At 34.5% G+C, this 12,790-nt stretch overlaps 1 pseudogene; it reads right to left on the reverse strand.

Moving 5' to 3' along the window:
• Positions 1–644: 644 nt before the first annotated feature.
• LOC119641350 lies at positions 645–2,562 on the reverse strand (annotated as a pseudogene).
• Between the last annotated feature and the right edge of the window lie 10,228 nt (positions 2,563–12,790).

Here is a 12,790-nt window from a genome sequence, read left to right on the forward strand (position 1 = left end):
ATAAAATCTGGATGGTTTGCAAACGGATAACCGGTTCTTTCTAATCCCATCAGATTGCTTAGCAAATCTTGGTTTTCTGATATCTCGAGTCCACGCCGTGCTTGCAAATTGCAGTTATGAATTCTTTTATAAATTTCATATAAGATTGAGGAAACACTCGAATTCGTAATATATCAAGTGAGGTGGAAAGAATATTACCATAAATGCTAAGGTCTAATAGAAACTCACCTTCAAAAGTTTTAGGGTTTGTTTACACACTTCAAAGTGACTTTTTTTTAATCCTCCAGCATGCACACCAAAATGCACTAAGGATTTCGAATCTGTGGTCAACAATCAACACAATTCTTTTATTAAGTGCTAATTGGCATATTTTTAAGGACTTTGCCACTAAATGAAAAGTAAGAACATTGCAACTACACATACGGCTGCATATATATACATACTACATACTTGCATCAAGACCTTATTAAACATCATTAAACATTTTGGGTGGTACAGGAATTTTGTTTACGGTCACGAGGCGACGCATCGTTCCTTTTTAATCTAAAATAAAGTATGAGAACGTAAATAAGTAATATATACTTATAGATATGTAATAATATATTTACTTTAAGTTCTCCGAATTAAAAGCACGATTTCTCCTTCTATGTATTGTGGACCTTTTGTATTCTGAAATAACAGAAAGAGATTAGTAATTTATAAATATTATTTATACAATATTTCAATTACCTTTACTTTGCTGTATTTAAAGCAGCACCAATTGTAGGCATTGCTACTTCGGCAACACCAAAAAGTTTGCGCAAATGTTTAGCTTGTTTCATGAACTGTGTTATAATGCCAATGGATACCGATTTCATACAATTTGACTGTCATTAGGAAAACCGTCAAATATGAAATAAATGTTATGAAATAGAAGGGCTTTTGTGCTTTTAAACTAAATACAACTCACGTGCTTCACTTGGTAAGGATTATACCACGACGGCGAGTCTTCTCCCTGCATATCTTCACTACGCATTCCGCGGAAGAATACGCCACGCGCTTCCCTAGAATTTTCTTCCCTTATCATTGGTGCCAGTTCCGCGTTGTAAAACAGTTCATTACAAACATTCAGTAAGGACGGCAACGCCCGGTAATTGTAGGGTAATCTTGTAACCAGGCGAGAATCAAAACCACAGGTAAGGGGAAAACTATCAACATTTTTTAAGTAAGGACCACGCAAAAGAATTCGCTCCAAAAATGATAGCGGAAGACCGCGTTTACAAGCATATCTGTTTAGAACGACTGGCTGCAATTGGTGGGGATCTCCAGCAAGGATTATCTGGCCACGCTCTTTTGATACTTGAGCAGCAGCATAATTTCAGTTTCTGTGCACTGGTTGGGTTTATGAATTAACACATGCGTAAAATGATTGGATCAAAAACGCATTTACAAGAAATTTCCAAGTGTATCGCAAGTACCAATTATTACTTGATAGTGCCCTAAAAACCTCGTTTCACACCTTAGTTTGTGTCCGGACTTAGTTACAATCATATCATGTTTACAGATGTCATCTATACCAGTATCCCAATATCTATCCTCTGTTGAGCGATACGGCAACAAATACTTTGGTATAAGTTCTTCTTTGAATTCATTACAACACTACACTACACGTTTAAGATCACCCATTATGAGTACACCGCTTTCGATCAAACGCGTCGTTATTGGATCAGCGGAACTATTGAAAGGTGTGCCTACAAGCAGACGTGCACTGGGTATCAATTTAAAAATTTGCAAAATTGTTTCCACTAGCGTTGCCGTTTTTCCTGTGCCAGGGGGTGCGAAAATCACGTATGGCATGTTGTGAATTTCTCCTCGTAGTATATTTGCTACGGCTTTTTTCTGCATAGAGTTTAGTGTGCAATTGTGCCATTTACGCTGGCAACTGTCTAACAAGAGATTTTCCTCATCATTTAATTGTATATCTAATTGTGGCCATTCACACATCTGTACTTGGGAGGGAAACAAGAACTCTTCGCCTAAATTTTTTAACCGCTCGTGAGACGGCGTAGTGCTGTTTACGGTAGCCATAATGGGAGAAGTAAATTTCTGAACGATAATCTCCGTAGTTATATGTTTGCTGAAAGTAGGGATCGAATTTAAGCAGAATGCGATTGAGAAGCGCTTTGTGTATCACTCCATTATACATCCCTTTGTCATTTTCGCCGTCGGCCCAGGGGTTTTCGGCTTTAACCATGTCGCCAATTAGCAACAAAGGACGACTTTCGGAAAGATTTTTTTTTCTATGGTCAGAGCTAAATAGTTTCCCTCACGTGTGAAATGCGCTCGTTCACGGTTATACATGCGGAAATTGATGAAACACTCAATCTCCTCTAAATATACGAGTATGTGGAAGCGATTCTCGTAGTTTCATGTGCGTAATTCTCCTTTGAGACTCGGGAACATAAGTTTAATGTTTTCGAATATGTCCTTTTTGGAAATCGAAGTAAGATACGCCTGTTTTAGTCGTTCGGGTAAATCAAAGCTTTCGATACGAGTGGTATGCTGTACGGTGGAGGAAAACATGTGTGGTGAGCAGTTATATACATGGGAGAGATTATGTCGTAATAATATATAGAAAACAACGAAAAACACTATTATGAGCTACAGCCGTAGAGTAGTTTTTCAAAACAATGCGTTATAAGGCAAGTGGCCGATAAAGTGGTCCGATCCCAAGCATTTCTAAATGCATTCGACCTTGTGTCAAAACTTATTAGTGTACCATATTTCAGAGAGACAGACAGACAAGCTTAAATCGGCATAACATAATGTAAGTCTATCTCTACTCCTTCCGGGTGCCTTTGCATCGTAAGTGTTTTAGGTTATAAAGAAGGTATCCAGATTATATATAGATGATATCACGATAATACAACCACTGTTCTATATATAGATTCATATTCCGTTCCGTCTTGTTCTTAGAGCGAGGTACATAGAAGCTCCTATTGAAAACTGGTATGGGAGGAGTTCCAAAAGATTATGGAAATTTTAGTAGAGGGAATGTTTTTTTAAATAACGACTGCTTTCGCTTGAAAGTTAGTACAATTTACAATACTGACAAAAAATCACCAAAAGCACTGAAGAGCTTACAGGAAAAATGATTCCAATTGGACGGATGATAGTCTTCTAACCAAGAAAAACGGCTTATTATTACTGCCATGGTGGCTGTTCAAGATTCATAAATATCATCATAGTCACGTTCGCAATATATTTAATAAAATTTTCTTTTATATTTAGGTATTTTCTTACAGATCTTTCTAAATACATCTTCAAATAGTTTAAGACGTCTTGCTATGCAAGCATGCGTACAGTTTTCAAGTATCTACCTTATCCTCAATAATCTCCCCTTGCTGTAATCCTCAAGTGTGAATAGAAATCTTTAGCCGCTTTCATCATCAAATTTATTGTCTAACTGGCCATTTATGATCAGTCAACTTTTAAGGTTCATCAAAGGTGATCCTCAGTGAAGACAAATGCAATTCTTAGAACACCTATCATAACAAATTCACAAACACACACACACACATCATTGTACGCAAATGAGAAAAGGAATTTGATGAAAATTTTTGAATCCGATAAGTTTGTGCCTACGGTGGTCGCAGTTTACATTCCGAATTTGCTATTAATGTAATCTCGATAGATTTTTACAAAATTTCAATAAATTTATAGCATTAATTCCTGACTGTAAAGCTGATGACCTAGTCATCCTTCTTCTGGAGGGGACTCACTCTTCTTTATAAATAAAAATATAATTTATTATTCACATCTTACCTGATGCGGTAACATGTTCACACTTTTTTTTTTGTTTTCTTTTCTTTTGGATGTTGAGTTAATATGGATCAAATTAATGGATGTTCACACAATGAAGGTAAAGATCGAAGTGGCCGTATAAACCGTGTTCGCCGCCATATTTGTATTCTTATACATACTTGTTGTTGTGTGCCACGACTACGAATGCAGGTGTTCAATAAGTTCTAATTAAAAAAAACATGAGGGGCATGGGGGTACGCACGCTGATGGATGAATGGAGCTACGCTCTACTTTATGATCAAGTAAATATATGTTACTAGTCAGTCTGTATTTGTTAACAGCTGTTGCATTGAAAAAAAACGACTAAAAATTTCGTAACATCTGAGAGTAAGCGTCTGGATTTCGTCGCATCTGAGAGTAAGCGTCTGTATTTGTTTAAAATTGAGAATAATTGTAAGAGTCAGTCTGTATTTGTTAACAGCTGTTGCACTGAAAAAACTACTATGAATTTAAAGTTTCGCGCGTACCAAATGTTTTCTACGATTGTTGTCTGACGGCCTCCTCTTCTATTTACCCTTCTCAAACCATACCTAATTGCATTAACTTTTTTCAACACATCCTGCTCGGTCACTAACTGACCAGTGTCCTCCGTCAGTCCGTCGGCTAACCTCTTACACAGTAGTCTCCATCACCGCTTCACAAGTCAGGGTATTGTTCCAATAATTCACTAAATAGTCTGTCCGGAATTTTTACCATGGTAAAATAGTTATAATACTTAATATATGTATATAAATAATATTTTAATAGTAATATAATATGAAAATATTATAATATAATCAATAATAAGAATGAAAATAAATGAAATACAAAATAGACCAATTATACGAAGAAATGTAAAATTTTTGTTAAATTGTTAACACTATGAAATAATAATACAAAATTGTCAAATTAAATATAAATGAAACAACGATCAATTTTTTTTTTAATTTCAATTGATTTACGTAATAATATAACATATTTTAAATTTCAAGTTAATAATAATTCCAAGTTATAAATAAAATTAAATGTAAATTTCAAATTAATAATAACTGCAACTATTTATGGAATTTTTGGAATTTTTTTGGAAACACGGCGAACTATTTTATAGAGCTATCATCAACCTCTACAAAACAGTTTTGCTTTAAAGGAACCTTTACAGGTTGATGGGTGCTGTAAAATGTTGCCTTTAAAGCTGTTCCTTTAATCCAAAGTACAGTAAAATCTCCTTATTCGCGAGGCATACGTTCCATAAAAATGCCGCGAATACAGACACCGCCTATACGGAATGGTTATCAATATGGGATTAGCCGGGATACGTTCCTAAATGACAAAATAAAAAAAAATCAAATATATAAAAAAATCAATTTAATTAAATGGGACTGTGCATTTAGTTTTTCCCTCTTTAGGCAATTTGATATTTGGGGAAATTAATTAGCTGAAATCAACTAGATTTGGGATTTTCGCAACAATACTTTGTTCATTGAGTAATCTGTTTGTTTACATTCTCAAAAACCGCGAATAAAGAAATTTATAGCCGCGAATATGGGAATTGGTCGCATTTTTTTTATCCACGAATAGTGAAACCGTGAATAAGGGAAGCGCGAATAAGGAGCTTTTACTGCACTTGTAAATTTATGATAAACCGGGAGGAATTTAAGTGCAACTGCATGCGTGAAGATTTAAAAAGAAAATTTTTTGGGAAAAGTCAAAGCAGTGACAAAATGGAGGATTATTTAAACGAAAACCAGTTCAAGCAAAACTCCACTGCTTACTCAATTGAACAACAAAGACATTTTTGTCAAAATCTAAATCCAAACAGAAAATAAAGTTTATTTTCTTATTATACATATGTGTGTTATTGCTTTCCTACAATTGTATTACATGCGCTTGCGTTCATTTAAATATTACATAAATGAATAAAAGACAATCTCTATGCGAAAAATGGCCAAATATTTTAATTACCTCCGATAGCATATAACGGCTACTTAATGATTTTAATATGGAACTCGCGCAAGTGGTTAACAGGGAATTAAATATATTTGCTATTAACGATTTGCTATAACATTTTAACAAATGCAATAAACCAAACACACACATAATGCTTTAAAACATGGCTTAGATAATTAGAGAACTAGAAAAAAAATATTAAAATATATAAAAAAAGTAAATTATTGTTGCGGCTTTGGTCGATATTACCAAACTAATTACGAAATCTTAATCACCACGATTTACTATTTTTAGCCATTGGTCGAGTTGCTTTGGTACGCGTTTATGCTTTTTGAAAAATTTGTCTAAAAGAATGTAAAGAATGTCTTGGCGCGCTTAAAAACTGAAGATCCGAAAAGTTGTTTCTTTGGCATGCCTGAGGAATAATTAATTCTCTCAGATTTTATAAAAAAAATTGTCTCATGGTATGTAAAAAATGCTAAATTTTCTGATCAACTCTGTCGATGAATAAATAATGTTTTTACTTTTCTTTTCATCACACCTTCCAGTGAACATACTTACATAGCATTATTAAAAATTGACCAACCCACAAACAGGCGCTTCCTTTTGACCGGATCGTCGTATCCCCGCTAGAGACAGAAAGTTCATTATGTAAAAGAATTTGCACATATGTGCAGAGAAATACATACTCAACATGTAGGTATATATTTATAAATATGCCTGTAAAAAATAGCGTAGCTACTTTCCGACTGAGTTTCATGACTTTTGTATTACGTATATGACACGGTTTTATATCAAATGAATTAATCTTTGCTTAGGTACTAGCTGTGCTATCATTTATTTAAATTTTCCTTTAGAAGCACTAATGTACGAAGTAATTATTGAATAAAACACCAATGTGGTATACTATACTCACATCCTATATTAGCATTCGGTTGCTTCATATGTTCTCGCAAATGTTTCCGCTTTCGTATTCAAAGTACAATACATTTGCATTATAAATGTACAACATATGACATACTTCGGATTGTCCAATTAAAAAGAAAAAGATTGACTCTAAACTTTTATTCTATCTTATCCTGTCTTACATCAACTAAACGTTTTGTTGCGCAGCAATTTATTTCATAAGGATGGTGCAGACTATTTTTCGGCATTTAACCGTTACTTTCCGTTTCTTTTGCACACAATCTGCATGCAATAACAATAATTGATATGTTTGCGCATCTATTACGCATTCTCCACTCTTAATGCAGATTCTGAAAAAGCAATGCCTAATATAATATAAATATAAATGGCGGCACATATATTTGTAGTTGTAATGTCGCCAATATGAATGCAGGTGTGCAATAAATGCACGTTATGCAGCAGATGTCTTTGTATGTACAACTGGTCCAAATGTGTGACACAGTTATCTTGTCGCCTTCTAAGCTCCCAACCATTTGAAACCCATATCGCTGGTATTATTACGGTATTATTAGTATATCAGGTCAGGTAGTGTTCATTATATTTATTTTAAAATTAAATATTAACTCCCTCACTCCTTCATGCATTCATTTATTCGTCCTTTCATTATGTTAATTTAAAGAGAAAAGTATTTCCCATGAAAACACATATATATGTAAAATATTTCATCTTGAAATAGTTGAAAAGTGGTTGAAAAGTGCTAATAATTGCTAGCAACTAGAGACACCGTCGAGATTTCCAGAAAAACTATACAAATCTCAGACGGGTCTTCTTGCCAAAAAAAGAAATCGTAAATAATAAAAAATGCACTTACCAGTCATTACACTTATTTTCGTTGAACTTATTTTATATTCTATCTATACTATTAATATATTTTGGTTAACAATTTTAATACACAGAATTTGCGACATATATAACAGAACTGTAGATGCGTCTTTCTATTTTTATTTCGCAATTTTTCATCTAATTTTTTTGTGATAGATTTTGTTTAATTTCTCAATTTTTCAATTCGAATAATTTCTCTTTGCGCTTGCAAATTTGTTTTGTTTCACAGAAAGCCGTTAGGCGGTTTTTTCCTTTACACAGTTTATAAAAAAAGTGCCATGTGTGGAGAATGAAGAAAGCACAAAGTTGCTTTTAATAAATAAGAAGAACGACGAAAGGAAAAAGCAGTAATAAAGTAAGTAAAAAATGGCAAACACACAAAGAGGAAAATGCTTATTTATTATCAGACACGTTGATATCTGTTTGCTTCGTTTAGCAAAGTTACGGGCAACTTTGAAGCCTTCGTAATTATTTAACAAGGAATTTTCCCGAATAATATAAATACGATAGCAAACATTACGTTTTTGTTGTAAATAAAATAAATGTTGCTTGTAAATAAAATTTATGTTATAAAAAAAAAGAAGATGTGTGTGTTGTTAAACATCATTAAATCATCATGTGAATACGCGCTGTGATTGGGAATGGTGTTGAAAGATGGATTATCGTATTGATTTAAACCGCCGTACAATGTACTCGTCCTAAAAAATATGGGAGTCAAAATATTCTTTCATTCATTCATTAATATTGTGCCGGAGCTTTTAAATTGGTTTCAGGCGCTCTTGCCCTTGATAGAGGATAGAGAGAGCGCAGAGTTGTTTTCAGTAAATTGCAACGCTTGGATAATCGAGAATTTTCCTCAGACGAACTGTTAAAAATGACAAAATTTATAATAAATAATATAAATAATAAATAAACACATAAATGCATAAAAAATATATATAAATACATCATGATCGCTGCTGTGTGTTGATATCGAACATATTGCAGAATTCAGTTTTAGTTCTTACTATTTTAGGTTCTTTTGTAATGGGCAACCAGTCAACACACTACCTCCGTCGATAATCATTTCATTTACCTTGTCCAATAGATTACCATTTAACTGAGTTTTATCCGCGACTTTGAGGAAAGGTTTGGGAGGACTATCCAAAGGTTGTGAAAAATATTTAAGTTCCTTGTTTAATAGAAGACCGGTGGCACGCTTTTCAAAACCTTCGCCCAACACGGAACTATGAACTATTGGGTAAAGTCTGCTTTCATATGTTCATTTTGTCATTTGGACGTTTACAGTATCCAGAAGACAGCTTCAGACACCTGATAAGAGTATATATATGTATGAGCAGAACCAAATTTTTTTTGACGCGACAAGTTGTTAGCAATTTGAATATGGCAGCAACCAATGTCCACAATAATCATTTAATGTACTCCAGCAAAGAAACTATTAAAATAGCTCAGAGCAGTGATGTGATGACCAATCGAAAAGCCAAGATATGACCCTAAAGATTTGTACGGCATTGTCGGTCCAAATTTGACGAAAAGTTTCGATATTCGCGAAGTTATTGCCCGATTAGTAGATGGCAGCCGTTTTACAGAATTCAAGAAGCTTTATGGTGACACTTTGGTATGTGGTTTTGCGCAGCTTTACCGTCATCGCGTTGGCTTGTTGGCCACAATGTGGTACTGTTCTCGGAAAGTGCTTTGAAAAGGGGCCCATTTTATACAATTGTGTTGTCAACGTAAGATATCATTAATATTTTTACAAAATATTACTGGTTGAAATGGTATAAATGGTTACAGCAGTGGCTACTAAATTAAATAGAAATAAGTAAATAAGTTATAAATAACAAGGAATAAAGATAAATAGTAAACTTACCGGGGGGCGCGGAGGCATAGAGCGGAGAAGTGTCATATCGCTATTATTGCATATCTTGTTTCTCGCTCGCTATTATAATATTGAATTAATTATTCATATTCATTAATTAATATGAGACTGCATTTTGTAAGCATCTTCTTGAGACTGGTCTAGGTCCGTGACGCAGGCCTGACAACCCAGCTGATCACCGATGTTCCGTGCTATGGCGTATCCTGTGAGCAGCCGCATGTAGCCTTCGTCTCTGATATAACGTTCATTTAGGACTAGGTCACCGAATACCTCCCCACCGAGGCCGAATGGCACGAATTCTTCCTCGGCCTCGACTGGAATTTTGTAGTCCATCTTGTTGATGAGGAGATAATAGTCGGAGATAATCGTCGCCGGACCTAAAGTCGCCAGACCAATGCGACACCTGGAAGTTCCTCAGTCGTCCCAAAATCTCCATTATCTCTATTGACGACCTCGTCCTTTTCTTGACGCCGACCGCTATGTTGCAGAAGACCTTCTCTAACGGGTCCTTGCTTACCCTGTACGGCGCTATAGTTATGCGAGGGTAAGCCTACACCAGCTCGTCAATATCTTCAATGAAGTTTGCTAAGTCGCGTATCAACAGCAACCATGTCCGCCATTAAACACCCCTCTAAATAATTCGCCACTTTTTCCAGCACACCTTTTTGCTCCATCCAGGTTCTGTTGATGGATCTCCGGTGCATCACTTTCGCCAACTTCTTGATGTTGCTGATTAAGTTGCACGAACCCTGTGCCTGGACGACATCAATGCCCGGGAGCTTGTTTGTATTTATTGCCGCTTGGAGTGAGGCCACCTGTAATTTGTTAAAAAACGAAATGGTACGGATCTTTTGAAATGGTGCGGTGTAAAGCGGCACGCAGCCTCTTAAGGCCCAGAATTGGAAGCTGAGCACGTGCCCTAGCGTCAGTTTCGCAACTGTCTCTTTGATGTCAAACAGCCTGCGAGATTATTTTGAGCCACTTTCCCGGCGAAAGCTTTCATGATGTAAATATCCTCTACCATGAAAAATATCCCCGACGGCAAATATTTCATACTTCGTAAATATCCTTCATCATAAAAAATATCCCCGACGGCAAATATTCCATATTTCGTAAATATCCTCTACTGTTTCGTACATGTATATTTACATGAATAATAAAAATGTCCCAACTTTCAAATATCTGAAGAAAAACACAAGAAAGAAGAACACAAGAAATTTTCTGATTGTGTTGGTGTTTATTCTCAAAAGTTTTGTATGATACTTTTGTCTCTGTTCTGAATACATGTTCTACTTTGTTCTATATGCAAGTCTATTGCAGCGTGCTTAGAAAAGTTTTTTCTACACATATTTTGTTTTCTTATTTACAACCGGTCAATACTTGATTTACATACACAAAAGATTTTTGTGCTCATAAATATAAATTGATTAAATTTTATTTATTAGGGTAATTGAAAGGCTTAGTTTTTCTTGAAAATCATTTTTGATTTCTTTATTTTGCTTTGCTTGCTTGGAAAAGTGCTCGTCTTGTTAATTTACTTTTTCTTCCCTCCACCACAGCAGGGTACATTCAGTTTGCACCCAGACCAGCCTTGTAATATACCGATCGATTCACAAATATTTTCTGAACCCATCTAAGTTTGTCTGTCCGTATGATATATGCCCACGTATCCTCGTGTTCAACGTACAAATCGTAATTTTTGGAATATTTCGATGATGTTTGGTACACTGAAGGCATTAACACTATTGCAAATGGCCCGGATCAGTCTACTTTTCCGACCACTTCGCATATAACGCCTTATGTACAAAAGTCGTTATGCAGAAAAAAATTGAAATCTTTAAAATTTGTCTCTAATATTAGTTACACAGTCTAAATTGTTCGAACAATTTTGGTTCGGCTGGGGCAATTCGTTGAAAACTTTCTCATAGAACCGTTGCTGCGGAAGACGAATTTTTAAAAGATGCAGTTTTTAATATTTTGCGGTAAAAATTATTGTTGCAGTAAAAACACAACTTAACCGTAGGAATGTTAGAAAATTTAAATCCAAAAAGGCCTAAGGTTTATGATGAAAATTCGTTCACGATAGTAATTTGACGTAAAAATTAAGTGAAAACAATTTGAATCACATGACCCTTCTTCTTGGGCCTCGCTTCGTATAAGAATTCTCATGCACAGCAATTACTTCAGCAGAAAGTAGGGAAGCGGTATAGAATTTAAATCACACAGGTCTATCTTTAAGACCCTAACATATGCAGAAGTTATCATGAAAACGAACCCCGTATACGGAGAGAAAGTCTTATTTCCAGATGTTTATAATAAAAACTGAAGAATAATAAATTCGGCTCGCATGATCAGATGTTTTTGTCATATGCGGGCTTTAGTGAAAAGTATGTCTTTGCATGAAGATAATGTGTAATTTTTGTTGTATTATTATTACGCCGAATAATAGGCGAATTGGTGTAGGATGGTCTAATTTCAATTATTGAGAAGTGTAAACAATCATATACGCTTACTCTCATATGATGGCAAATTCGGACGCTTACTCTTAAATGTTAGCAATTTTTAGACAAATTATTGAGAATAAGAAACGCTCACTCTCAGATGTTGGCAATTTTTAGACAAACACATGTTCAATTATTGAAAAGTGTAAACAATCATATACGCTTACTCTCACTTTTGGAAATAGAAGAATTGGAGGTGCCGTCCCCATTATGGCGGGAATATGGTAGAGCTCATTGCTAACATCATTCTTGGTCTTATCTAATGGTCATATAACATTCAAGTTGTATAGAAATAAAAAATAATCCGTTGAAGATGCATGGAAATGAAAAATAATCCAATGAAATTGTATAGAAATGATTATTTTTCATGAATATTATGATTATTTTTCATGTCCATATAACTTGAACGGATTGTTTTTCATTTCCATACAAGTTGGTCAGCCTTGTCCGACTATACTGTGCTTATTTGTTAATAATAATAAATTTGCTCTTAGTCCGGAATTTCATTCTTTTTGCGGAGAATATTAATTAATATATGTATTCTTTTTCTTATTAATTTTTATTTATTTAACTGTATATATAATTTTAATTATTTAGTTCTATATATGTGTATGTATTTGAATTGCATCTTATAGAAGTATGGACGACAAAGTATGAATGAGTAAATAAATGCAAAAGTAAATGGAAAAATGGAAAAATTTTACGCAGATTACACACAAAACGATTGCAATAGAATTGTTGAAGGAATTATAAGCAAACTTAAAAAACAAACATTTATTATTTCATATACATACACACTTACATATAAAGATATAAATATGTAATGAAGAATCTTTACAGGAAGAAAATAAAA

The sequence above is a fragment of the Glossina fuscipes genome, unplaced genomic scaffold (genome assembly GCF_014805625.2).
Source record: "Glossina fuscipes isolate IAEA_lab_2018 unplaced genomic scaffold, Yale_Gfus_2 148, whole genome shotgun sequence".
Classification (NCBI taxonomy): Eukaryota; Metazoa; Arthropoda; class Insecta; order Diptera; family Glossinidae; genus Glossina; species Glossina fuscipes.